Consider the following 26,691-nt stretch of genomic DNA (forward strand, 5'->3'; position numbering starts at 1 on the left):
CTGAGGAGAGGTTGTGGGGAGGCAGGTGCTGAGCTTTTCTCCCTGGGATCCAGTGACAGGACGTATGGGAACAGTTCAAAGCTGCACCAGGGGAAGTTCAGGGTGGACATCAAGGAGCATTTATTTGCCAAGAGGGTGGTTGAACACTGGAACAGGCTCCCTAGAGAAGTGGTCGGTGCCCCAAGCCTGTCATTGTTTAAGAAGCATTTGGACAATGCCCTTAATAACATGCTTTAACTTTTGGTAGGCCCTAGATGATCCTTGCAGGTCTCTTCCAACAATGAAAATATTCTATTTTATTCCTATTGTCAAGCAGTATGCATTAATAGAAAGGATCTTTAGAAACAGTTGGTCAGCTGTGCTTGCTGGGGAACCAACATCCACACCAACCCACCACCAACTACTTTTTTTTTTTTTTTCCCTTGCTTGATTGTTTTTTGTTTTGTATGAACCCTAATAAGGTTTTCTTGACTGAATGGAGTACGCTAAAGAATGCTTCCAGAGTGCATCTTCCGGTTCTTTTTCACCTGGAATCATGCCATTTACTTCAAGAGCACTCTTGAACCAAGCTAGAGAAACTACAGGTACACCCTGTATGATGTGGCCTCTTTTTAGAACAAAGATACTGGATTTGTTTTTATTGTCTCACTTTTTCCCCCTTATGAATAGATTTGAGAGCTTTGATAAGAAGAAAATAAATACAGAAGTTAACCCCCCATTGCCCCTCAAAATTGTGACAAAACACTTGTTTGTTTCTTTGAGAAGGGAAACAGAATATATGTTTTTTAATATATGCTCATTTTCCATTCCTCTCATCTCGATACTGTTAAAGATAATGAGGTTGGGATGAAGAAAAAATGAGTGCATGTTTCAGTAATTATGGAGTTTTCCCTAGTTTTACCTGTTCCTGATTTTTTTCTATTCTGCCACTGTTTTCTTTCAGGTACCCTTATAAGAAACTAGTATAATTTTACCACAATATGCTTTTCCTAAGAGATATGCGATTTTGTATGCATACAAGCCCCTCAATCTTCTTTTTAAATCCCTCTCTTTTGTTGTAAATCTACCGTATTTAGTTGAAGTCAATAATGTTTCTTAGAGAGGTGTGCATGCTGGAATATTACCTTTACACACTAATTAATTGAATATGATAATGAGGACATGATGGCAAAGTCAAGGCAGAAGCTGAAAACAAGTAATCAGACTATTTTTTAACAAGTAAACTCTAACTTAATAGAGGCTGAGGAGGGTGTGTCTGCAAATGAACAGGGTGTTTCAAAAAGATGGACCCAATTTGAAATCACTGTATCTTTGAAATTGGGTCCATCTTTGTGAAACACCCTGTAGTTTGCTTCATGTGACTTTAGAGTTAAGTCCCATAGGCCAAATCCTAGGAAATAATGCTGTATCTATTTTTAGTTTTCTGTAACAAAACTGGTATACTTGGCTATAGAAAGATTACTTCTGTTGGACGAGTACCGATGATCTCACAGTTCTTGGACAGACTCTGTTGTGGAGTGTAAGTCTTGATTTTGTGAGCTATAAACTGAGATTCTACCTTGTGAAGATTTAGAGAGTATGTATTACCTAACTCAGAGTACTGAGAAGCAGGTCTGTTGGACCTCATACTCTTGCTGGGGCCTTAAAAACAGAAGGAACTCTTTGTGGATGTGAAGCCTGGGAGTAGCTTTTGTTACATGACCATGAGACAGTGGATTTCAGGATCGTTAGAGGAGGGAACAGACGAAAAACCAGTATCACAACCCTCAACATCGAGAGAGCAGACTCAGCTGTTCAGTACTGTTTAACCCTTTCATTAATGACCTGGATGATGGAGACAAAATGCAACCTCTCATTAAAGGAGAGGCTGAGAGAGCTTGGGACTATCCAGCCCAGAGCAGAAAAGGCTCAAGGGCATTTTATGAATGTGTATAGATACTTGATAGGAAGGAGTAAAGAAGACAGCCTGAAGAGGGAAGTGGCACAAACGGAAATACAGGAAATTCTATTTAAATACAAGAAAAATCTTTCGTACTGTAAGAATGATAGAATACTGAAACAGGTTGTCCAGGTACCTTGTGGAGCCTCCATCCTTGGGCACATTCAAAACCTGACTGGGTACAATCCTAAGCAAAGTCCTCTGTCTGATCCTGCTCTGAGCAGGGTATTGGTTTAGGCAGTCTCCAGATACACCTTCCAACATTGGCTGTTCTGTGACTCTTCTTGACCATTGTGTGGTATGGAGCTGAACATGCAGAAGGATCCCAGCATTGCCAGTGATCTCTGCCTCAGTCATGTCTGTTTTCTTCCTCTTAAACATAGGAATTTTGGTTATTGTTGAACATCTACCCAAGAACAGTCTAGTTAGCAGTCGTATAACCTAGCCCAGGGAAGGAAGCACTCATGAAATGCTCATGAGAAATATGCAAGATTTGCAAGAGCTGTGGATTGAAAATTCCTCGTATAGTGGTGCAACTGATACTTCTTTAATAAAAGTAGATCCCTATGAATTTTTACCACTGAGACAGTACCATTATTTTGAACTAATTTATGTCTTGAGATTTAGGACCTTTGGAACTAGGAATTCTTCCCAGATTGTGCTCTTCTGCTTGTAGAATTTCTCTAAGATAAATTTTATTTCTCCTTCTAACTTCCCCACTCCTTTTACATCTTATGCTGCATTAGTCCTATTCTCCTAGTTGTTCGTCAGTGTATTTAGGATGATAAAATACATCTCCTGCTTCTTGACTCAGTTTTATTCTCCACTCACTGTTGTCCAGTACTCTTCTTTTAGTCTGTTTTACTTCTAACATACAGTCCAGAATTATTTGCTTTACATTGCTGTCTCATAGTTATTGAAACACTTTGGGATGAAAGGTGCTACCATCATTTATTTATGAAGATCACATATTCTTATGCCTGTAGATTGCACAGACTGCTTGGAACAGGTACACAGAACTGTCGTTGCCTTGCTTACATTTTTCTTTGCACTTTAGTTCTTCAGTAGAAATATTAACTGTACATTTCTGGGTTTTAAACAGTCTCAGTTGTACGGTTTCATAAACAAAAGACAGTGTTGAAGCTTTAAACCTAACAAAGCCCTTAATCAGGCTATATTTCTGTCATTTTATTCCCTCTTCCTATAGGCTACATAAAAAAAAAGAAAAAAAATTCTTATTTTAGTCTATACCTCACACTGTTCTTTGGTAAATGTGGGCTTTATAGAAGCCTCTTTCTGCATATATTTACAAATACTAATTATACCTCAAGCTACATACTGCGAGGGAAATGGATGTCTGTCTCACTCCTATGAAATGTATATGAGATGAAAGGAGAAACATTATTAGGAACTCAGCTTTTCCTTAGCAAATAACCTCAATAGAATTTTGTGGTTACCAATGACCCTTAAAAAGTGGTATTTTTGAAATGAGAAAATTACCACATAGCAATAGTGTGACATGATTCAGGGAACTTGATGTTGTATGTCAAAATCTACCATCAGCAGAAAAAGTTGAGAGAACAGGAGATCCTAGAAGAAGAAAAAAGCACTTGCCTTATTTTTTCCCCTAGTAATTCTAAGTGGGTAAGCAATTAAAACACAAAAGGACTGGCTATACTGACTTATTTTAAAATTCATGGGTTTTTTTAAACTCTCATGAAAACATTTCTAATTTCATTGAATATAGCCAAATTACAACTGTGTAAATTGAGAATACTCTTGCTTTGTGATATAAACATTAATTTGGTCAATAAAGCATGAGACTATATGTGATCATAAATAGAGCATGTAAAAATGTTTATAGTTAGGAATATTTTTTCAGAAAAAAAATTGCTGATATTTGGTTATCTCTTAAACCATTTTTAGTGAAGAGTTCTTGATTCTATGCATACCTTTTACACAGTTTCTTGAAAATATCCACAAGCTGTTCCATCTCTTTGTGATCAGTGGAGTCAAATTAACAATGGACAAAAGCAGGAAGGAGAGAGCATATGTATGTGTGTATGACTGATGGATGGATTAGATTAATGTCTTGAGAAATGACTCTGGAAAACAGATCAGTAAGTGAGGGAGAAAGTATGAGGACAACAGAAGAATTGAGTGGATAATGAGAAAGCAGAAGACAGATACAATGAGCGTTACTGTGCAGAAACCACTGTTTTTGTCTGGGTTTGATACTTCCCTTTGGATTCGGTACAGAATACGTTAGATCTCAATAACTCTAAGTATCATTACAACAAATGTTGTAATTAAAATAATAGAGTCTCTGCTTGTTGCACTTCACTGATACTGCCTAGCTCTGAGAAGTGCTTTGTCTTTAGAATTACAGTATTAAACATTTGCAAACACCTATCTGGTAAGCAGGCTTAAATAAATAAATATATAAACACACCCCCAAACTTAGGAAGAATTCAGTTATAATTTTTTCAGAGGTTTCTTTACAGTTGAAAAAATACTTTAAAGTGTTCTCAGGGCTAGATCCATTCCTTTTCTTCATGTTTGAGGAGCATTAGTATCTTAACAACAACAAAAAACCCACAAACAAACAAAAGAACAGCAAAAAAAATGACCCAAATCACGACAAACCAAAAAAATTACAACAACCCTACAAAACCAGTCTTGTTTGTAACTCTGATGGTCAGAGGGACCATGCTTCACTGGGAGCAGAATCTCACATTAAATGTAATGTTTTTTTCCAATTCTTTCTTCATCTCTCACTTCTCTGTACAACTAGAAACCTACCTCTTACCCCATGTACTCACCAGAAGGATTTGACTTCTCCCATGTCTTTTTCCTCTTGCCATCTTCTTGCCAAATAGTTCACAGTCATTTGGTAAGACACATGCTCAGTCTGGGATCCTCTTAGTTCACTGTAGGAGATAACTGTCACCCTGAATTTAGCTCAGAATAATTTTCTCTGTCGTCTGTCCATTTCAAAAAGCAATTGAGGACAGTTGGCTGTAGCAAACTGTGAGACACTCACCTGGCTGCTATCGCTCCCCCTCCACAGTGGGATGGGGTGAGAAAATAAGATGAAAAAGTTCAAGAGTCAAGATAGAGATGGGGATACCACTTACCAATTGTCATTGTGGACAAAACAGCCTCAACTTGGGGAAAATTGTTTTAATTTATTGCCAGTTAAAATATAGTTGGACAGTGAGGAACAAGGAGAAAAACCATGGTGGATGCGGGGCTCCGCCGTGCCCTGCAGTGGTTGGGTTGGAGCTGCTGGAACCGACTGCTTCCAGAATGGGGCAGCCCCGGCCTCTCCTCACAGAGGCTCCTCCAGCCCCTGACAGCACCTGGCCACCTGAACCCAGTACAGCAATATAAAGGGTGTCATGTTTTTGGGCCAAATTGAAAATGAAGGTCTGAATGAGGTTCAGATAGTAACACATATTTTGTGGCTTCAAGAAAAATATTTCAGTAAGACTACTGTAATTCTTAAATATGCGTTATTTTATGGAGTAGGAGCAACGTATGAATTGCTTCGGAAAGGTTACCAGGACTTTTTAGAGGAAAGAGTATAAACCCCTATTTCCCCTACAAGACTCAAGGAAAGAATTGTCTGCTTTGCAAACATGAAGAATGTTCAGAATAAATAGGCAGGGGAATAAACATGAAAATCTAACTTCAAGAAAACAAAAAAGCAGCACGGTCCAAGTCAGTTCATCACTGAATGGCTTTGAATGAGTACCACAGCCTTGTGTCTTTCAGTAAAGGGTCTATTTGACCTGCCTAAAATATGTATACATTACATCATTTTTGCTGTAACAACCTTCACAAGGCACTAAAGTTCATTGATTCAAGGAACTTGTGTATTTTCTGAGGGCAAAATAAAGCAAATCTAAATGAACAAGAATGATAGCTATACTTCTTTGAATAAAAGAAAATATTTTGAACATCCCTCAATCTCTTTAGCCTACCAGGAGGCAGGGCTGCCATACACCTGCTCACTTATAAGGTACATTTTTTTAAAATATATAAATATACATATATGTTTGTCTGTGTTACAATTCCTCAAATTCTGATTTTCTGAAAGAAGAGCAGTGAAAGATGTTATAAGTAGTATTGAGACTTGATGCTCACTTGTCATAAGTCACACTGCAGAAATCTCAGTGTATTTGTTAATAATGGGTTTTCATCAGCATGCAGGCATTTATTAATAATGACATATCAATTACATGTCTGTCTTCCTTTTTTCCCTTTGAGTGGCAGCTGCCTCCGGGACTCTGGCTGTGTCTGAACTCTCCACCTAATATTATTGTCTCTGTTTCTGAACCCTGATCTCACTCTATCCCTCTGCCCAAGTACTAAGATTAAATATGATTTAATTTTGAAAAGAATTATAGTTCTTCAAAGGGGGGAAGTATGACTAAACCCTTTTTATGTCATCTAATCTTGTTAAACACATATCACGGGTATGTGAGATACTTTCTCAGGAGGCTGTAGGGAAGACAGATAAGACCAGATACTTAGGACAAGGGGAAAGACAGAGGTAAGTGCTTCACAGGAGCAATCATAACCTGAGATGGTGTATTCTATGAATGTAGGTGGACAGGCGTTTCTGAGGTCAACAATAACAAGTAAAATTCATTGGTGCACAGATAGCCTGCATTTGTCTGTTCTCTACTTCCACATTGAAAGTCAAGCTGTAAGTAGGGCAGAGTCATGAGTCTCTAAAAAGCTGACTTTCATTTGAAAAGCTTTGAACTCTGAATTTCAAGATGCTTGAGAATCTGAGACTGAAAGTGTATGACAGAAACTTTGGCATTATATTTTATCATGCTTTGTATTTCATAGATACTTTTATTTTTCTGAGTTCTTATAAGCAGTCCTCTTAAAATAAGAGGATTTTTTTTTAATTTTATAGAAAGGAAAGAATGTATTTATAAATAAAAAGGAAGCAAATAATTTGTAGGACATTTGTCAAAAGATATATATATGTGTTTTATTTAGCTTTTTCTCATTTTTTTCAGAGTAAGTTAAGCTTCAACAACAGTTATGTGGGGCATGTATTTTAAGAACAAAATGTACTGTAAGGTAAATTTGAACAATCTTGCAACTCATTTGGTTGTCAACTCAGGCTTGATTGTCAAAAGCTGCTGTCCAAAAACTTCTTTCAAAAACAGCAAAATAAAATAAGTTACTTTAGGTTGGCTCTAGTACTGTTGAGCTTTACAGCTAAATGTCAAAAAAAAAAAAGCACATGGAAGCTGGATAAGTCTGTCTGGTTTGGCATGTGATATTATCCCCGGATTGTGGTAGCTTCCTTCCTTGTTCAATGTGTGTTCTTGTTTTCCTGGACAAAATCTTAGAATCTCTGTCACAACTGAATTCCATCTTTCCTTACTGAGCTCTACTAAGTTAATTAATTTTGACTGTTCTCATGATGATCACTTTTGCTTTTACTAGGATTTGGTAGCTACATCTTTTTTTTTCAGTATCCTATAATTTTCTTCTTGAGTTGTGTAGTTTAAGAATAATCAAACCCTGTGCTAACATATGAGAAAAGGGGAAGAAAACACTTCAATTAGAGAGTAACATTTTTTCCACCTGATAAAAATAAGGGGATAACAGTGAAGGAGCAAGATGTTTTCTCTGGGAAGGCACACCCACTCATCTATGTAGTCATTTCAGAAGTACACAGATTAGCACTGGCTCCAGGGTAATCTTCCCAAAATTTAAAACTTTATAGCATATCAAAAAAAGGTACTGATCTGGTTGCCTACATGCAGTAGGATAGATGCTATGTGTGCAATAGTTGGAAAGCAATAGAAATCCTGTGAAAACTAACATGTGGCAGAAGTAGCCCTGGAGAAGAGATGACAACTTTATGCGCAACAGCAGCTTTATTGCACCTCAGTTCCACATGCCAGGCACAGCTGACACCCAGAGTAGAAGAGCTGCATTTGACAGGTGCCAAGTACTGTGTACCCCTCTCTTGTTGGAGTCTTGCACCATTGTGCCACCTGTGTTATCTGACCTGTTGCAGGTGTTTTGCTCATCATATGGCTTGCTGGAGGGAATGATTCCACAGGAGTGAGCAGCTCAGCAATTAGACAGCACTGTACTTTCTATTGTATCCATCCCTGCTGCAACATATGTTGTACAGTTTGGGGAAAAGATTTTTTAAAAAAAAAAAGAAAAGCTGATGCCACATAATTCAAATAAATGAGCTAAAATAAGACAAAAGGTTGGCCAAAACTCTCTTTTCAGTGTAGCTCTGAATGCAAACAATAGTTATTGAGAATGATACTGCTACTACTAATACAGGGCAGCAACTTTTTATAGGCAAATCACTTCATAAATGATAGTAGTGCCTAAAAGTACAAGTCTAGTGGCTGTTTAGATGTCCAAGGGTATCCCACACCTCCACTTGCTGCTGCAGAAGACCAGGAATCCAGGCTGTGTGTTGCAAATGTCTTGTATATACTTGGACATTTAAAATGGCACTTGATGCTTGAGTTTAAGAGCATGAATCACTCCCGTAGTATAATATTCAGTGTCGTGTTTCTAGTTCTAAATCAATAACACAGGATTTTGTTTACCATGTATTGCCCTCAGCTGTCTTTTCAGCAGGGAAATCTTTTATATTTTATTCTTATCTTTGCAAACTGTTATATAACAATTGTAAAAAGAAGGAGAAGGAGGTGTATTTTCCCCCTTTCTGTTTTTATTTTTATTGGAAAAAAAAAAAGTAAATTAAGTGATATCTGATGGAAAGAACAGACAGTTGGACAATGCTATACCTTAAACAGACATGAGTCTCTGTTAAATTTCTGTGGCAGATGTTTAGTGACTCTCTTTCATTTGGTTTATGTATCTGATGTTGAACATTTACATATAAATGAATCTCCAACAGAATTAAACTGAAAGTTATTTTTGGTAGCAGCATGGCATAGTAGATTTTGGTAGATGATAAAAATTAAGAAGTTTAAGTTAAACAGCAAATCTCAAAGCTAAATTAATTTTTATAAGCTCTTTCCAATTGACACCTGCACTAACATTTCTTTTTTGTCTTTTTTAATGAACCTATTGTTCACCCTCACTGTTTTTTTGTTTTGTTGGTTGGTTTGGTTTGGGGGTTTTTTTGTGTGTGGTGTTGTTGTGTTTGTTTTTTTTTTTTCTTTTCGCCTTTGCTTCCTCCATACATACGCTCTTTCTTTGGTACTTCTATCCTGAAACATTTGAGATTCTGTGACCATTCATCTCTGTTGTGGATATCCTAATGATGATGTGAGGGTGATGAACTCTGTTTCCTATGGCTTATATTACCTAATTGTGTTTCTTACAAATACTACATTGTTAAGTGTAACCTAACTATGTATTTTAGATGGTCTTTTATAGTATTTCTGGCTGAGATTTTATAGTGGAATCATTAGTTGCCAAAGAAAATAAGCTAGATTGTTTGGAGAAAAATGTTACTACTTTTGCCTACAAAAAGCACACCAGGCTTTAGAACTGGGTGACTGCTTCTAACATATGAGGTCTATGACAAATTTTTTCACCTCACATATTTCTCTGTCTCTCTTTCAACTGGATGTAGCATTTCTTTAAACACATCCTGCAGGATGCTTATCACAGGATTTGAAAATCCTGATAAATTCATATTTGGAACATCATATTTAGATTTCTTTTAGTCTTATAATGATTAGGTACACTAAGCCTCTACAGGCTGAATTCTGGATACAGGATCTCTAAAGAATGAGGGTTAAGTTCCTCACAGATCCTGCATCCAGAATACTTAGTGTGTCAAACTGCCTTAAACATATTTAGTTATTTAAAAAAAAGAAAACCACAAATCTGCATATGGCGGGATTTCTCTTTCTTCAAAAAAGAAAATAAGATGATGACAGTGTGAATATCTTGTGATACAGCAAATGCACATACATCTGAACACTCATTTTACTGCAGATCTGTAGGAGTGTAGGTGCAAGAAGGGTACTTTCCTGGCATACATGGACTAACATTCAGGAAAAATGAAATATTAGTAACCATCCTACAACCTTATCACCACCATATCCAATATCTTCTTGAATGTTCTTTAATACCTTTAAATGTACATTGTGCATATGTGTTTAATTTTTGTCAGTCCTGAGGAAGCTGTATTATTAAATTGACTTCTATGGAATAAGTAATATTTTTGTTAATTCTGAGTCTTCCTTACTGTAATTTCTTATCAGTTTAATCTTTAGACTTCATGTTTCTCTGGCTTATTGGCCAGTATCTTGGACCAAAGTACAGTGAGTTAAATGTGGGGTTTTAGTTAGGCTTCAGCATCATTACTTTTGGAAATAAACCTTCTTAACTCATTCTGAAAAATATTTGCTAATAATGTAAAAGTGACCATACAGCTTATAATTTGTTTCTGTCATCTGGCAAGGGAACTCTTTGAGGAAAAGCAATTAAAATATCACTGCTCACAAACTGCTCATGAATGTAAACAGTAACACTGTGGAATATCTCTACCTCTATGAAGTGCCAACTTTAAATTATTATTAACATGGACAGACCATCACTAGATATTTACTAACCCATCCAAAGCTGGGCTGCAGCTTCCTTATCTTGCACAAGACCAGACTAGACCTGTAATGACCTGCGGAGACCTAATTAGATTTTTACAGACTGAATGAGAAAACAGAATATCTATGGATTGAGTTACTGATTCTCAGGAAGCATTACTAGGATGTGTAAGCAGTGCAGTTCTATTGATCCCCTTGTCTGCCCTCCTTTCCCAATTCACCCCATTTTATAGTCCTGTAGCTCTGTGATAACTCATACACAGGCAAAGGAGATAGTTTTCAATTAAAAGTCCTTTCTTGAACACCAAGGAAAAAGTATGTTAAGATGTTTGTGCAGAAGAGATTCACGAGAAATGAAGGAAAGGGAGGAGTAGTAATTGGCTCAGAATTTCTAGGTTAGGCAGTCCGTTTGCAGAATCCAATTGGTTATTGTTAGTAGCAGGAGTATTTATCACTGATACAGAGGCCTTCACTTTGGGATATGTATTCCATAAATACTAAAAGCAGAAAATATGTTAATAGTATAAATAGAGACAACAGACAGTGGGAGAGAAAACAGAGGTAGACAGAGGTAAGGTCACCCAACAGAAAATCAACATTTAAAATGTAAAGCCAGAGTTAAAATCAGGTCTTCCAGCTCCCAGTTCCCTGAATCATAGTTGTTGAAATCTCTGCTTTAACTCCAGTTGAGTTTATCAGTATTCAGAAGAAAAAGATTTCTTAGAGGGAAGGTAGCCCATTAATAACAGATGAGGAGTTGAGATCAGCTACTTTTTTACAAAATTGCTGAATTACTAAATCTGATTTAAACTTGATCATCTAACTAGATAAGTGAAAAAAAAAGGTTTGGATCAAAGTATAAATAATGAAATTGAGAGTATCCGTGTTGCAAAAATGCAAAGACCAACAGTCTGAAAAAATTTATGTACAATCTATAGGTCTATGACTTTATGCACAAATAGGCAGCAGCAATATAGGTAATGTACTTAATGAAATAATAGGAACTAATTGTTAAAAGTAAGAAATTAATGTCAGACTGTCTGAACAGTTCACCTCCCCAAGATAGACATGCTGACAAATTAAATAAATTCTCCTTTGCCACTTCCTGTGTTTAATCTTTGTGGAAATGGAGAGACAACAATCCTTCAATTGCTAAAAAAAAGATAAAAAATATCTTAGGTAATATAGTATATTAGCAGTTACGAAAAGAAAAAAAAAAAGGTAAAATATAGTGTAAATCAGTACAGAGCAACCTAATTAAAAATACCCTTAAAACTATTTACAGTAAAACTTACTAATATCTGCCCCTTCCTGGCTGTTAGGCCAGAGTGTTGTGCTTCTGTCTCGGTGCACTGGGAGCCCTTTGTGTTGGCTTTCTCACCCCATCCTGTTCCCTCCTTGCTGGTCCCAGCAGCCTCTCTGGCCCCTGCCTGTGCTCCTGCTGCCTCTGCTCAAGGCCAGGACTCCCGACCACTGACTTCTGTCGGGTGATGAAATCCAGAGTGAGCAAATGGCTCTCGGCTCCTGGAAAGCAGGTTACTGATGGCCGACAAAGCTGTTTTGTCTGTAATACTTTGTCCATGAAGTTTAGAAGCTTGGAAGATGCAGATTATTGTCCCCTTACAAAATCAGTAATATCGAAAGAGAAGTAGTAAGAGGTTTTCATTGTTGTATTTGATGAAATAGGTTTTGGCACAGCATGCTACTTCAGGTTTTATTATTTATGTGATTTTCATCTTGTCAGGCTTAATCTGCACTATGGTTAATCTTTAATGGATTTAGTGCTGCCTGTGAGGTGTTCGGAATGCTATGTAAAAAGAATAAAATTATGTTGCCATTGTTACTTCTCGTAACAGTGACATGTCTACTGAAGAACTTTTAAGTATTCTAACAGAAGGTTTACAGCTCAGGGAGGATGTTAAAATCAAATGTGAGAGTGACTGCTCCTAATGTTACCCTGCTGCCCTGGACATGTGGTCAGACCAGATTCTGGATGAATCAAATTCTCTGAGCTTCGTTTCTTTATCTCCCCCATCAGACCAAACTATACCTGATCTTACAGAGAAGAGGCACAGTTGTAGTCCTTTGCAGTTCACGTGCAAGGATTTATCCACCCTGTTGCTCTGCAAATGATCTCAGAGGAGGAATAGACAGGTCTGTCCATACCTTTTCAACCTGTCTTATGATAGCTTTGGGAAGGGGAGGCTGCAGTGGAAATGCTTTGTTTGTGTGTATGTGGCAGGGCAGTTCTGAAAGCACAGACTCAACATTTTAAGCATGCGCTAGAGTTGCTTTTAAAAAGCTGACCTTGATTCTGCACCTGGTGGTTATACATGTAGAATTTACTGAGGTTAAATAGCAGTGTCCTCTGTGTTTGGCCACAAAGAAATCAGCTAGTTTCTGCTTTTGTTTGTATATGAAGCATAACAGGTTTTGTAAATTAGCATTTAGCCAAAAAACGCTGACTTGAAAACATAGACGGGATTGCTATTTCTACTGTGTGTTCCTGGCAGTTTTTTCAACAACTGAGCAAGAGAGAGGCTGTGTATGTTCTCTAAACCCCTTAATTTGCACCTGGTTTGGAATATATTCTGGCACTAAATGTTTCACTTGCATGCAAGAGAGAAAACTAGCTATCGAGAATTCATTCTACAAGTGTATTTAGAAGAAAGTGTTTTATTTTTCTGCTTGGAAAATATCAATCGTTCTAAGTAACAGTTGTTAACCCAAGTTCTGTAGATAGCTATGTAGGATTTACTTTTTATGAATCTCATTTTTATAGGGCTATTAACTGAAATGACTGTAATGGAGGTTTTTTTAGAAGTGGTTGCTTTCACTAAGGCCAGACTTCAATGTATTTGCCTGGGCTGTGTAATAATCCTACAATTCAGGTTGGTGGGTTTTTTTTCGTTGTTTGTTTTTGTTTGTTTTTTTTCCCCATGTTATATTTTGCTTTATACTTTAAGTTCCAGGAAGAATGATTAATTGTAACTTGTTTTCAAAACTTCCATTTCCACTGTGATGCTGAACTGTGTGAAAACAAACAAACCAAAATCAGAAAAAAAATCATACATTAAATTGTTATTTTAAAGAAATAAATAATTAAATATCTGAATTCTAATCAAGTCATAAACAGGTTTTCCTTAGTTAAGAAGTAACAGAGGATATATTAATACAAAGAAAGAGGAAGATAGCTATGTGCCTCATGCTTTTTCTTCCTTGAGGGCTGAGGGATACAGGTTCTAATGTCCATAAGAGCTCAGGTATAACTTACACAGGTTGTGTATCCTTTTTTGTTCTGCATGCTATATTTAGAGCAAGAGGGAAGGAAAGAGCAATGATTGAAGATGATTATGAACAGAAAACTATCATTTAGAGAGCTATTTTTCTAAATCTTAGCCCTCAAGTGCCTTGCTGAAAAGTGCAACCTATATAAAATTTCTCTGAATGACTTGGTTATTCCTGTGACCCATTCTAAGAGCACCAAGTGAACATTCATAAAGCTGTAATTTTTTTCTTTCTTTTTTTTTTTTTTTAATTTGCTGTTTCTTAGATGGACTGTTGTACTGCTACTAAGAAAAAGATTTGTAAGATGGAAAAAACATACCCTGCCAAAAACACCTCCCAGAGATATTCAGACATATTTCCATTAAAATATCACACTTTACTACATGAACTTACTGCTCAAGAAATCTTATACTGGATTAGTCAACTACCACCTAGCCCAGTATCCTGCCTCCAAGAAAGTTTCTAAGCAAACTCCAAGGCAAGAGCAAGAAGTAGACAGTCAGATGTGGTCCTTCTTCCTGTATTTTTTCTAAATTGACTTATTTTTACTCTCCGAAAAGTGTTTCTAAGCCAGATATGCTTCTTTGTGTTCAACAAACCTCAGTCACTTTTATTTCCAAGAGTTTCTTCAGCCCTTGAACCTATATAAACTTTAGTAGCCACAATATTCATTGAAAAAAAATACAAAACAAACAAATAAACAAAAGTCTAACCCAGAATTTAATTACCGATCCTTGCATTTTATCTGGCTTCTGCTAGCTTCTTCTGATTCTTAGCTTTTCCTCTTTCGGCTTTTAGTTTCTCATTGGAGTCACAGTGAACTGGCTAAATCCTTAGCCAGTCTATACTGTAGACCAGCTCTTACAAGCGTTTTCTAGCAGCCTAATTTGATACCTCCGCCACTTGCTTCTGGATGGTGAACTGACATAATGTAAAAAAATCAACTTGTGCTCGAAGTTACCCAGTACTTTTGCTTAAGCAATTGGTGGTTTATATCCAGAAATGCAAACTTCAGAAATTTTGGAGCTGCTGAAATCAGTGGGGAAATATTCACCTCATTAGAGCCAGGATTCCTTAGAGGATTATGTCTGACTCATAAATGTGTAGGGATTGGAATGAAAGTGAAAGAGATCTTCCTTAAACACTTTACAAAAGCAAGTACAAGAATAATATAAAAACATTTTTTTTCTGTTTTTGCAGTTAGAAGGTAGCAAATATTACCTCTGCCTTACTCGTCCATGGCCATATTAACATAATGTAGGTGAATTAGCTAAACTGATATATCTAGTGAAGTGCTATACAACACACCCAGGAACTCTAGTCTCTTCACTTAATGAAGTGTCAATATATCTCAAATGGTTCCTCAAATGATTGAAAAAAATTGCCAGATTTAGTCAAAGAAGCCTCCAGTGATTTACACTATTGTATAAAACTCTTAATCATTTATCCATAGGAGTGCTTCAGATCCCTCATCATTTTTTTAGCTGTTTTCCTGATGCATATACTGATGTCTAATCTGCTAATTAGAGGAAGATTGCAGTGCTTTGACAGGCAAGGTCAAAAATGGATCCTATCCATAAAAGAAGTTACAAAGGTAACAAAGACAGTTCGCAAAGTAGAGAATAAGGCATAAATAAGGCAATCAGTTGCAGGACTGGGAATTTACAATTAGTTATAATTTACTATGAAAGATTAAAATGAATGTAGAATCATGGCAAATGTATGCAAATTCAGAGGAAAATCCTAATAAGTTTTAAAAAACTTCATAGAAACTCTTTGCCATAGAAGTTTTAATAGGTTCCCATGCTAAACAATGTTCTTCAAAAAATTGTCCTCCTTACATAATCTGTTTTTAGAGCAAATGCTAGGAACTCCTTACTCATTACTTCAGAGTGATGTTAAAATGAAGAATAACACATCATGAAAGACTAACAGAAGAACTGTTAATAAAGCAGGCACGTAAAGAAAGGTAAGTCATGAAACATCTTAAGTCTCACAGAGTTTTGTAAGGAATCTGAAAAATCAGAGAAACTACTCATTCAATGGATAGCATATGACAATGCTAATTTTACAAAAGCCCACAAACTCTGACAGATAAACTTTTATAATTTCTGAAGAAACCATAACTTTGCATGTATGATTTTATTTTGTCACATATTGTATGAGCAGAAATAAACTTTGTGGGGTTAACAGCCCAGATAGAGATGATAGCTAAATTGCAGCTGAATTATGTGAAAATCAGAGAGTAAAATTTGGGATAATAACACTAGTATTTATTCTGTGAGATTAGCTTAAAAATAAGTTCAAACATCACAGTGTAATAAAAACTTAAATAATAATGAATTCCAATAATGATAGTATATAACATTAATTTTAATATCTTAAAATTATAATCAGAAATAATTGGACTATCAATACAGAAGTAAATGAAGTTGCTGAACCAAAAGCAAATTAACATTGATTGCAAGTTGAATAAACCGTGCAGATTTGGAAGGAACTGCTTCTAAGTCCATTAACATAAAGATTTATTTAATGTGTCATGATTTTTGCCAGCTAGTTCAGATTTAGAAACCTTAAAAAAAATCTTTTTATTTTGATAATGAAAATCAATTTGAAAATTGCAAGAGAAGCAATCTCAAATTTACAAGTCTGGACACTGATAAACCTAGCTCATGATAACAATCAAGAAACAACAAAAGCTGCTAACAGGCATTCAAACTGTTGTTATTTCAAACTCGAAAACCTGTTGTCTTTCACATTCAGATAGTCAAATCTTTGCCTCTTGGAGAAAGTAACATGTCTAAGAAATTAGTTTCTTTTGTTTTTGCCTGAAAGTGTTATGTATGTTTCTGTGCTTCACAGTGGAGTCCCTCATACTCCTGAATACCTGCCCTCAGAGGAATAGCCAGAAACCTATAAGAATGCTACTTCCATGTTTTATCCTCTTTCTGTACTATCACCAGTTTATACCATGAATCAGAGAGAATTTAATAAACTTAATACCTCTGTGCATAACATGATACTGTCTTAAAAGGAACCCAGTGCTTCTATAGAGTGGACCACAGGTGGATGATGTATTGGGATGACTTTTTGTTACATTACTACACCAGTACAGATAAATATTCTGTGAACCAGGCAAGGATGGGAAAAGTGAATTCTTGGATAAGAGCTCTCAAATATAGGTTTATTCCTGATTTGAAAAATCATTCAATTTATGGAAAAAGGTGAATACTTCCTGTGATGGTTGAAGAGTGTAAGGATAAAATCCATTCACAATTTTGTAGCTCTCAAACTGTTTGTGAGGACCCTGTGAGCATCTAGATAAGTAGGAGAAGATAAATTGATTTTTATCTATTTACATTCCATAAACACACACACAAATTCTTACCCTCTCTGTCTTCCCGTTAGCTTAAAAATACCAGAGATTTTGTAAACTACACTCTAATTTGCTTTGAGTGGAGAACATTTGAGTTACAACCTTCCCACCCCCCAGTGAATTTTGGATGTTCCTTTTGTCACATGTGAACCTCATAAAGGATAAATAAATAATTTAAGTTCTATAATTTAACCCTTTCTACAGTAAGTAGAATTTTAATCCACTCAATATTGAAAGAGAATGTGCAAGAAATGATGCTGAAAACTTTCAAGTCTTAGTTTGTAAATGAGATGTGAGGGGCCTTCTCCTTGCTCATGATGCCGGTCCCCTGGACGCATTGGCAGTATAGCTGTGCAGTTCCTTTTCCTTCACCACTAGAGGGAGAGTAGCCCTTTCCTGGGGGTCTTCCTGTGTAAGACTTCAGAAATTGGAGCAGTTCATGATGTTGTCCACTGGATTCTTCAGATATCTAAAAAAGACATATTTGAAAACAAATTCCTTTGTCAAATAAAAAGAAATCCTGTCTTGAAGTGTGGCTGCTTTTCATGGGAACTCTGAACTTCCAGAAGTTGTCATTTTACAGTTTTCATTGTCAGCATCATTGCTATTCAACAGGCAATTTGTGACAGCAAAAGAGAAAGTTGTGTAAGAGTAGGCAAATCACTGTATTATTATGCATTAGTTCCTCTTCTGGTGTATAACATTATCAGTACTGTAGGAAAAAAGCAGCTAAATGTAGCCAGGTTGTTGCAAATGGTGAAATTTTTCAAGATTGTTTTATCAGACGCTCTTTATCTCAGGGTACAGAAAGTATATGTTAGGATTTCTGAAAATACTTCTTTTCACCCAAACAACAAATAAACAAACAAACAAAACAACAAATAAAATGACCAAGTGAATAAAAGATATCCCTAGCTTGCTAACCAGACAAAAGCCTTTATATATTCTTTCTTCTCCATTCACGTTTTCCATAGGTATATGATTGCCACAAATACAACACTTAAGCTACCTAAGCCTAGATATCTCCTATTTTCCCCTTCTTTATTATCATAGCTAAAAGCAATTTATATGGAAACAAGTAGTTCAAATGTAAACTGTTCAAATGTAAACTGTGCAACTGGGAACTCATCTAAATAGTACCAAAAAATCCTCTGAAATGTAGTCTTTGTATGTTTCCAAGTTTCATCCTTTATTTTCTGCATTGTAAGGCTATGATTGCACTCCTTTAGTACCATAAAATCGGTGGTGAAATGGAGGGGTAGTGGATTATGACATAATAAACAATTTGAAACTGGTAGAATATGATTTCTGAAATTAATGACTTTATCCTTAATTATCAGATTCTTGAGCTATCCTATTGAGTCTCAAGAAAACAGCACAGTCTATTGTTAGGTTCAAGATCTCAAAAATTCACTCTTCTTTAAGAGTGATATTAACATCTGTAACTTACAAGTTATAGTTAGCTTCTGCCTCAACAATCAGAGACAACAAGAAGACGTATGAAGGATTCTGGGACAGCCACAAAAAAGATAGAATAGCTTAACCTTACTTTTGTAGAAGTGGAGGTCTGACTCCTAGGACATGTCTTGTGTTATAAAATTGCAATCTCACGATGTTTCCCCTTACTAACTGCTTTTACAGTGGACCTGAATGGGTTACATGGGATATTTCAGGCCAAATTCACATCTTTTCCCCAGGGTATAGCCGAGGTGCAGACACCAATGTCTGAAGGTAATTGCTTAGCTACAGCAGCCAAATGCCACCGACATACAAAAATGTTGATTTATGTCACACAAAGGCAGCATGGAAAGCAAGCACCTGGGTCAAGTGGGCTTTTTCTTTTTTTTTCCTTTACTTTCTTTCTGGGTTCAGTCACAAGAAAAGATACAGAGCCAGCCTGAAGAGTGGAACTGAATGTTTGTGGGAAGACTGTCAATTTTAAAGCAGACTCAGGTGTAGATGTAATGGCCATATCAGAAAAGACTTTCACTTCCCTCACAGCTGAACCAGCTGTTGCTACTCCAAATAATACTAGCGGCAGCATAAACAGAAGCAGCAAAAGCTCTATCTTTAATACTTGTGCTTAGGAGACTTTAGACTGATATTTTTCTTCATCAGGACACTTAGTACTTTCTTGGTGAAAGGGATGAAAGAAAAATTAAAAGACTCTACACTGGACTCTTTGTTCTGTATACACTGTTACTAATGTTGAACCTATAAATGTCACAAAATTTCCTTTCTCACACTTTTCAGATAGTTTCTGATGTAACCCAGGGTTGGACCAGCGATATTCAGCATCTTGTATGATCAGATTCTGATGTGTCAGGAAACTTGAAAAGTGTAACAGAGACGTTTTGTTCTAAAAGTGTGGTATCATCTGCTGTCATATTGGGAAGAAGAATATGAAAATCCAGTCACGTAAGAATTTCAGAAAATTTTAACTGAGAGGAAAAAACACTGTACCTTTCTAACTGTGGAAAGATTTCCTTGGTCTTGTTTCATAACGAAGGTACAAATATATGCATTTCCCTATGTGTTTCTCTGTAGTCCATTTTAACCTACTGTCCCATATATGGGACAGGAGCAAAGGTCTTCCCATGTTTAGGTTCAGAATAGGTCTACAGGCTAAAAGGGCATTTTGGTTCTGGAGGGTTGAAGATTTACACATGTTGGTAGCTGTCCTGAGCGTCAATATCCTCTAGAAAGCTGCAAGATGTGCTGTTGTTGGTAGGGCATGTTCACAAGAAAGGGTGAATTTTCATTCCTCTTATCTGGTAGGAAGAAGACTGGATTCCTCTAAAGTTTGCCTGTTCTTTTTCTCTGGCTTCCCTTAGTCAATTTTGTACCATTATTATGGTTCATATTGTCCAACTATACACTTAGCTTTCTGGTTGCCACCTCGAGAAAGCTGAAACACTTGTAAAGGTTGTTAAGTCAGGATACAAGTCTCTGTGGGATTGCTATCAGATGATGAAAAGCTGAGAGCCATTAAAGAAATGCCCTGACCATGAGAAATGACTGCACCACCAAATACTATCTAGAAAGTAAGTAGGATTAGCGTTTATTTGAATATCTATGACATTAGTAGTGCATTATTTTAATTGCACATAGTCTTACCATAATGCTTTTATAGTCTCATTGAGACAGGAAAATAATATGCACAGTTACAAAAGCAATGACCAGTGGCTGTCTGAATAGATGGGAATATCTTGTAGGTAAGTCTGAAGATTTGAATGATAAATTATTAAGAGACCTTAAACTTGTGATGCCTATCGCCAAGGTGCTCTTCATCAGATCCCTTTGAAATATCACTGTTGTTAGACTAGCCATTTTCAGAATATATCTTACAGTCTGTAGCAAGCATGTAATTATGCTACCAAAAAATTATAGAAACTGTGGAAGCACATTTAGTCTTAATTTCGTCACAGGTAACTTTTTTCATTAATATAGAAAAGAAACAAACAAAACAACAACAAAAAAGGAAGTGATGTTCAAAAACATTCACTTTTTTGAAAGTATAAGTGGGATTCCTGCCACCCATGTTTAAAGCCTCCACAGTGGGAATTAATTTTATCCTTAGAAAAAAGATCTGAGATAAATGGGATAAAATCACTGTTTGGAGGTACATCTCTCCCTTAATTGATTTCCACAGGAGCCTATATAACTCCTTTAAAGTAAGTGTCTTTTCAACAGCAAAAGTTAAATTAGATGAATCTCACACTAAAGAACCCTTTAATAGCCAAAAGCTGAGAGAGGACGTTCTTGACAAATATCTCATGGATTGAGTTACTTCTCAGAGAGAAGAGGTCAGCTCCTACTCTTCCTCCTCCCCTTGTGAGGAAGTTGTAGACCGTGATGAGGTCTCCCCTCAGTCTCCTCCAGGCTGAACAAACCAAGTGACTTTAGCCGCTCTTCCTGTGGCTTCCCCTCCAAACCCTTCACCAACTTTGTAGCCCTCTTCTGGACACTCTTCTTTCTGAGAAGAAACCAAAGGTAAAGGATGATGCATTAGGTGATGGAAGTCTATATTTAAAAGGCTTTCCACCTCATTATATGGCTGGGATTTGTATTTCATAGTGGTTTAATGACATTATAAGACTGGTATTAGAAAAGAAATGCACACTTTTATCTATACTGTGCTTCATAATAACACTGGTAGATCATGAATGATAAGACATAAGATATGAAACGGGGAGAGCCCTTTTCAAGTCAAATGGCTTTGGTTTCTGTAGAGGAACCTTATAGTTCTTGTTATTTGTGAGAAACTTTTCTTTAATTCAACGTAATGCTGGAGTAGAGTGACATAGCCCAGGACTTTGAGGGTCCTCAAAAAAATCTTTGCAAGAGGTATTGAATATAATCCAGGGCAGATACTATGTGCTTGGAGTAATGGGTCTGGTGGAAAGCTACGAAATTAGAACTACCCAGCAAAAGTAATTTGTGTATATTTCTACAGAAAGATGCAAAAAAGGAAATCTTTACCAGTTAAAGCAGAAATAAGGATATCCTAGCTACTTTACAAACAAATCAGCACTCTCGTCATCCTCTAGTAAGACTGAGACAGGGCCATTGAGACCTTGGCTTCCTCAGCCTGTCCCAGGGAACAAATTGGTTACTAAAGAGATATTACGGTGATGGTGTTAGGTTGTTCTGATCATCAAACCTGGTGGGGAAAGTTTTGAAAGTTAAAAGTAAATAAATTTCTCTGTTGTTACCTGTTATGACTAATGTATCCATTTATCAAAACCAATATTTTAAAGTGAACCTAAGTTTCTTTTATTTTTGTAACATGTAACTGACTACGTGTTAAAGAGCTAAAAGCTATGAAGCTGCAATAGGTGCTTTGTATTTAGCTTATATGCAAATTTTGGGGTTTTTTTTTTTGGGTTGGTTGGTTGGTTTTCGGTTTTTGCTACATGGAGGATGTGAAGGTATATGTTTTAAATCTACTGTGAAGCATTTTCTTATCATTACCAGAGGACAAAATAATAATCTGATTAATCACCTTAACATTGTATAATATGAATGTATGTTCCAAGTGCTCAGGTAGTGTTGATTGTTTCTTCCCTTTCATATATGGAATATTAACGAATCTACTTTGTCCTGGCATACTTTTAAGTACGAACAATGGGGTGCCTACTCTGGATAAGGTATATGCTGTTTTTAATTAAAACAACATATCTTAGACAAAACTGAGGGTATAAAGATCAGATATGACTTCCTTTCTCTAGTTATCTTGCAGGTACTATTAAGACTTTGGGAGGGAAGAATAAAGTAGAAAGTAGGATCTGGCTTTATTATAGATGTGAGTCAGATCACTAGGAGATAATACTATATTATTTTTCTGGAATGATAATGAACATGATCACCTTAAGAGACTGTCTTTGATGCAGTATTTAAAATGATAAGTGAAGGATGTGTTAAGAATAAAATAGAACCACAGGTGATGTTTTGGTTTCTTTGTCCCACACTTCAAATACTGAGAATAAATTAATAGATAAATGAAAAAATTCACCTGAACTTTGAAAAAAACTGTAGGGAATGCTTAAATATTTAGTTTCCTGGTTTCACTCTGAATTAAATACTTCAAATTGTAAATCAAATATTCTGAAAGAGCAAGGTTTTAAGTTAAATGTTATCAAATGTTTAATATGTGTCATCATGAGTTTGCTTCTAAATAGTGGTAATACCAAGACAGGTTGAGAAGTGTTTAAAATTCTAGCATAAGTTAATAAATTAAGTCAACTCTTTGTACTGGTTTATTGAGGACATTTCTTCATTTTCAATTCAGCATTCACTTTATTGATACTATTTACATGATCGTATCGCTTAGAGAGCATGTGTAGGTGGGCTTCCCTACACTTGCGAAGGCAGGTGTAACTTGTGCAGCTGGAGCCTTGCAGCTGTGGGGAAGGCCTCAACTCCAGCGGGGTTCTGCTTGTTTGACAAAGCTGCTCTGCATGCTTCTTCATGAAAGACTAAAACTAATTTTACAAGTCAGACAAATGACAAGCAGGAGAGCATACTGTCCTCCCCACTGTGCCAGTGTGGCAGTGATTCACAAGGAGAGCAGATGACTTAGCTGAGACTGGAAAGAAAATATGTGGCAAAGTTGATTACTGGCATGAGTGTGGTGCAATACATCAGCTGCAAAAGCATCAGTGCTGTATATTCTGTGGCCTTTGGATTCAGCTGGAAACTGCCTGTCTTTTGTTAAGGTTGAAAAATCGGGATTCTTGCCTTCCACAGAAATTAGTGTCAGCTGGACTCAGAGCTGTGGCTGGCAATGCCTTCTGCCCAAACTGTCAGTGCATTCGCTGGAGTTCTTACTGACCATCTCTTTTAAAAAACATAGTGATCAAAAATCTATATAACTGAAGTTCTAATTCAGAGTTCCTTGTTTAGTAGCTAAAGAGCTGAGAGTATGTTACTAGCACGACTAGGCAAGGACTCATTAAAGAGATTATTATCATATAACGATTAGGGTCAAGTATGTTTGCAAGCATTGTGAGATGTTTAGCTACAGCTTGGGTATAGAAAAAATGTATGAAAGGAAGCCTTGCTTAATGAAAAAGTAGAGTTCAAAATAGTGTATAGAGAAGTAAAAAGGGCATTTATGCAAAAGACAATAAATTAAAAGTATGTAGAGTTGAAAAAGTTATGAAGATGGATGAAAACAGGTACTTGAATTGCTTCTGAGAAAATATTAAGGTAGCACCCATATCAATTGTAACAACACAATTTATCTTTTAAGAGTTCCATTTGTATTTATTTTTGTCTAGTTGTATGTCCTTTTCTAGTATGAAATACTACATGTTTTTTCTTAACTGTTTCCTGTAACGAAGCATTTGCCATGGTATTACAAGAAAATAGTAACTTTCTCTGACAGTACATCTCTCTCACCCCTCTCCATGTTTTCTGGGTGTTTTATTTCCCCTTTAATATTTCTGACAGGTGGATTGAGATCAGAATAGCTAATCTGCATAATTCAAATGAGAAGGTCATGTAGAGAGGAATTGTCTTGTTTGAACCACATACAAATTTGAGAGATTTTTTTTTTTAACTCTTGAAACCATTTAACTCTCTTAAAGGTAAATCCTGATTGAGCTCTTCAAATCTGAGAAATAGTCCCGCCAAGTTAGTGGAAGGACTAAAGGATTTGGACAACAAACAGCCACTTCTCTTTCAGCTGTCTTCTAAGAAAAACTTTCAAGCATAAAATAACAGCGTATTACACTCTCTATTACGTTTTTCTACAGAGATGGCAAATTATCAGGGGAGGGACAAAGCCAAAGCTTTGATCCTAGAGAAATAGGAAGAATGTTGAAGCAAAATGTTACTGCCTATTTAAATATGTGCTATCACCAGGGCAAAAAGTCAAAACCAGTTTCTTAATTTTGTGAAGAAGGAGGAGATGATGACAGGCTGAGGAGTCATCACAGCCAAACAGACCAACTACAACAACACTATCTGGCAGACAGTACGTCTAAACTAAATGTTGAGCTCAGATTCATTCCCTGGCTTCCTTATAGTTCACATTATTCATCTTCTATGTCTAGGTTAAGCTAGCTGTTCCTGGTTTCTTGATGTCCATTGTAGCTTTTGCTGGATGATAAAAGTAAATATATAATGTGGATGGATTAAAAATAGCAGGTGCTATGTTTCCTTACACCCAGTAGATGTTAGTATCAGCTGTATGAACGTCTCCTTTTGGGTTCGAAGTCAAGCAGGGCCTTCCACAATTATTCAAGTAATTTGCAATCATTCCAAGGTATTTCAAATCAGTGTTTGAAAGCACTAATTGGTGTGATGATTGCACGTTTCACAATTTTAATAAGTTGATTCATTTGATACTCCATTACTCGGGGCAAAGGAAGTGAGAGTTTTGTTGTGCCAGTGATGATAAAATATTGGTGACTTCTGACTTCAGGCAAAAGTGCCCTTAGATACTGGGTTTCGGTAAAAGTCTCTTCTTCACTTTATCTAGGCAATGCATGCTGCTTCACTTCCTTTAGAGCTTTTGGAATATGACTATCATTAATAAATTAGCAGGAGTTAACAAAAAAAGTAAGTGGAAATGATGGATCTATTGAAATAAATGACAGAATTCTAATAATCTCTAATGGAAACAGCTTCATAAAAATATGTCATAATCTTTAGAAACGTTAAACTAACATTGACTTAAACCTTCCCTCACTGACTTGAATTGGAATTATTGTGAGTGGGAACAGGAACAAACTGCTATTAAGAAGAAAGATTCCTTCAGTGGGAAATTATTGACATGGTCTCATGCATTTGATGAGTTGCGCTTACACAATAAGTTATTGCCAGAAGAAATAGGGGTGGTGGAATGGCCACCCAAGTTATTAGAGTGTTGCTTGGTTTATTACTCTAAGTAATTTGGTTGATTCCAGAATAACCAAAGTTAATCGGGCTGCTAGTGTAAGTAGAGTCACCACAATTTAGTTCTTTACATATAAGTATTTATGTATCATTGTTCTGTGGAGCACTAGTTCAAGCCATGATTATTCTATTAAGCCGTTGCATTCATTCGAATTTTTCATGTGCTGCTTCTGTTTACAAAATGTTACCTAGGCCTTGCAAGACCTAATGAATTTTTAATTGTGAGCCAATGATACAGGTTTCTGTGAACACTCTGAAGTCATCCATCATTAAATACATTTTATGAAAAAATTCCCTTTTGCTTATCTGAATTTTACCTCCATATTTGTCATCTTATCACTTCATTGAAATATAAGACATAAGTTACTTGGCTTTTGAATGTCCTCTGTATCATCAAAACTTGGAGAGTGAATGCTCATTTACATACAGTAAAAGCTTAATTTGCTTGTTATGTTGCTATTTTTCTGGGAAAACCTTAGTACATATGAATTTTACTATTTTGGACTCATTTGCTTTGATACTATTAATTTGGAAAATACTCATAGATGTTCTCTGAATAAGAGATTGACTTGTTTGTTTGCATTGCCTGATTTATGACGATAGTCCAATCATTGGCACTGGCTTCAACATCCTAGTAAAAAATATTGGGTTTTTTGCCTATCTGTAATATCTTTGCATGAAAAAATATTTTTTGTGAATATAGTGATGTTAAAGAAATTACACTTGGAGTTTTCTCTGTTCATGTCCTTCTTTTACTATCCCTTGAGTGCGGTATATTTGTATGGCACCTTATACACTGTACAGTCAATGTAAACAGCAGAAGATAGTTTTTGTACTTTGAAAGAGTAATTGAACTAGCCAAATTTGGAAGGCAAGACCAGTATGTGCATTCATGGTTGGGATTATAAATGCAATTTATGAGAAATGAGATACTACTTCTGAAATTTTGGCAAAAGATAACTGCAATCTCTTGGATAGATTTTTGATCTGAATAACTCAGTAAACCTGGCATTTTCAATGGACTTAAGAATTTTCCAGATAAAGTGATAAAATCAACAATGCATCTCCATATAGAGTGCTAGGATTCCTACAACAATCAA

This window comes from Caloenas nicobarica, chromosome 1 (genome assembly GCF_036013445.1).
Source record: "Caloenas nicobarica isolate bCalNic1 chromosome 1, bCalNic1.hap1, whole genome shotgun sequence".
Classification (NCBI taxonomy): Eukaryota; Metazoa; Chordata; class Aves; order Columbiformes; family Columbidae; genus Caloenas; species Caloenas nicobarica.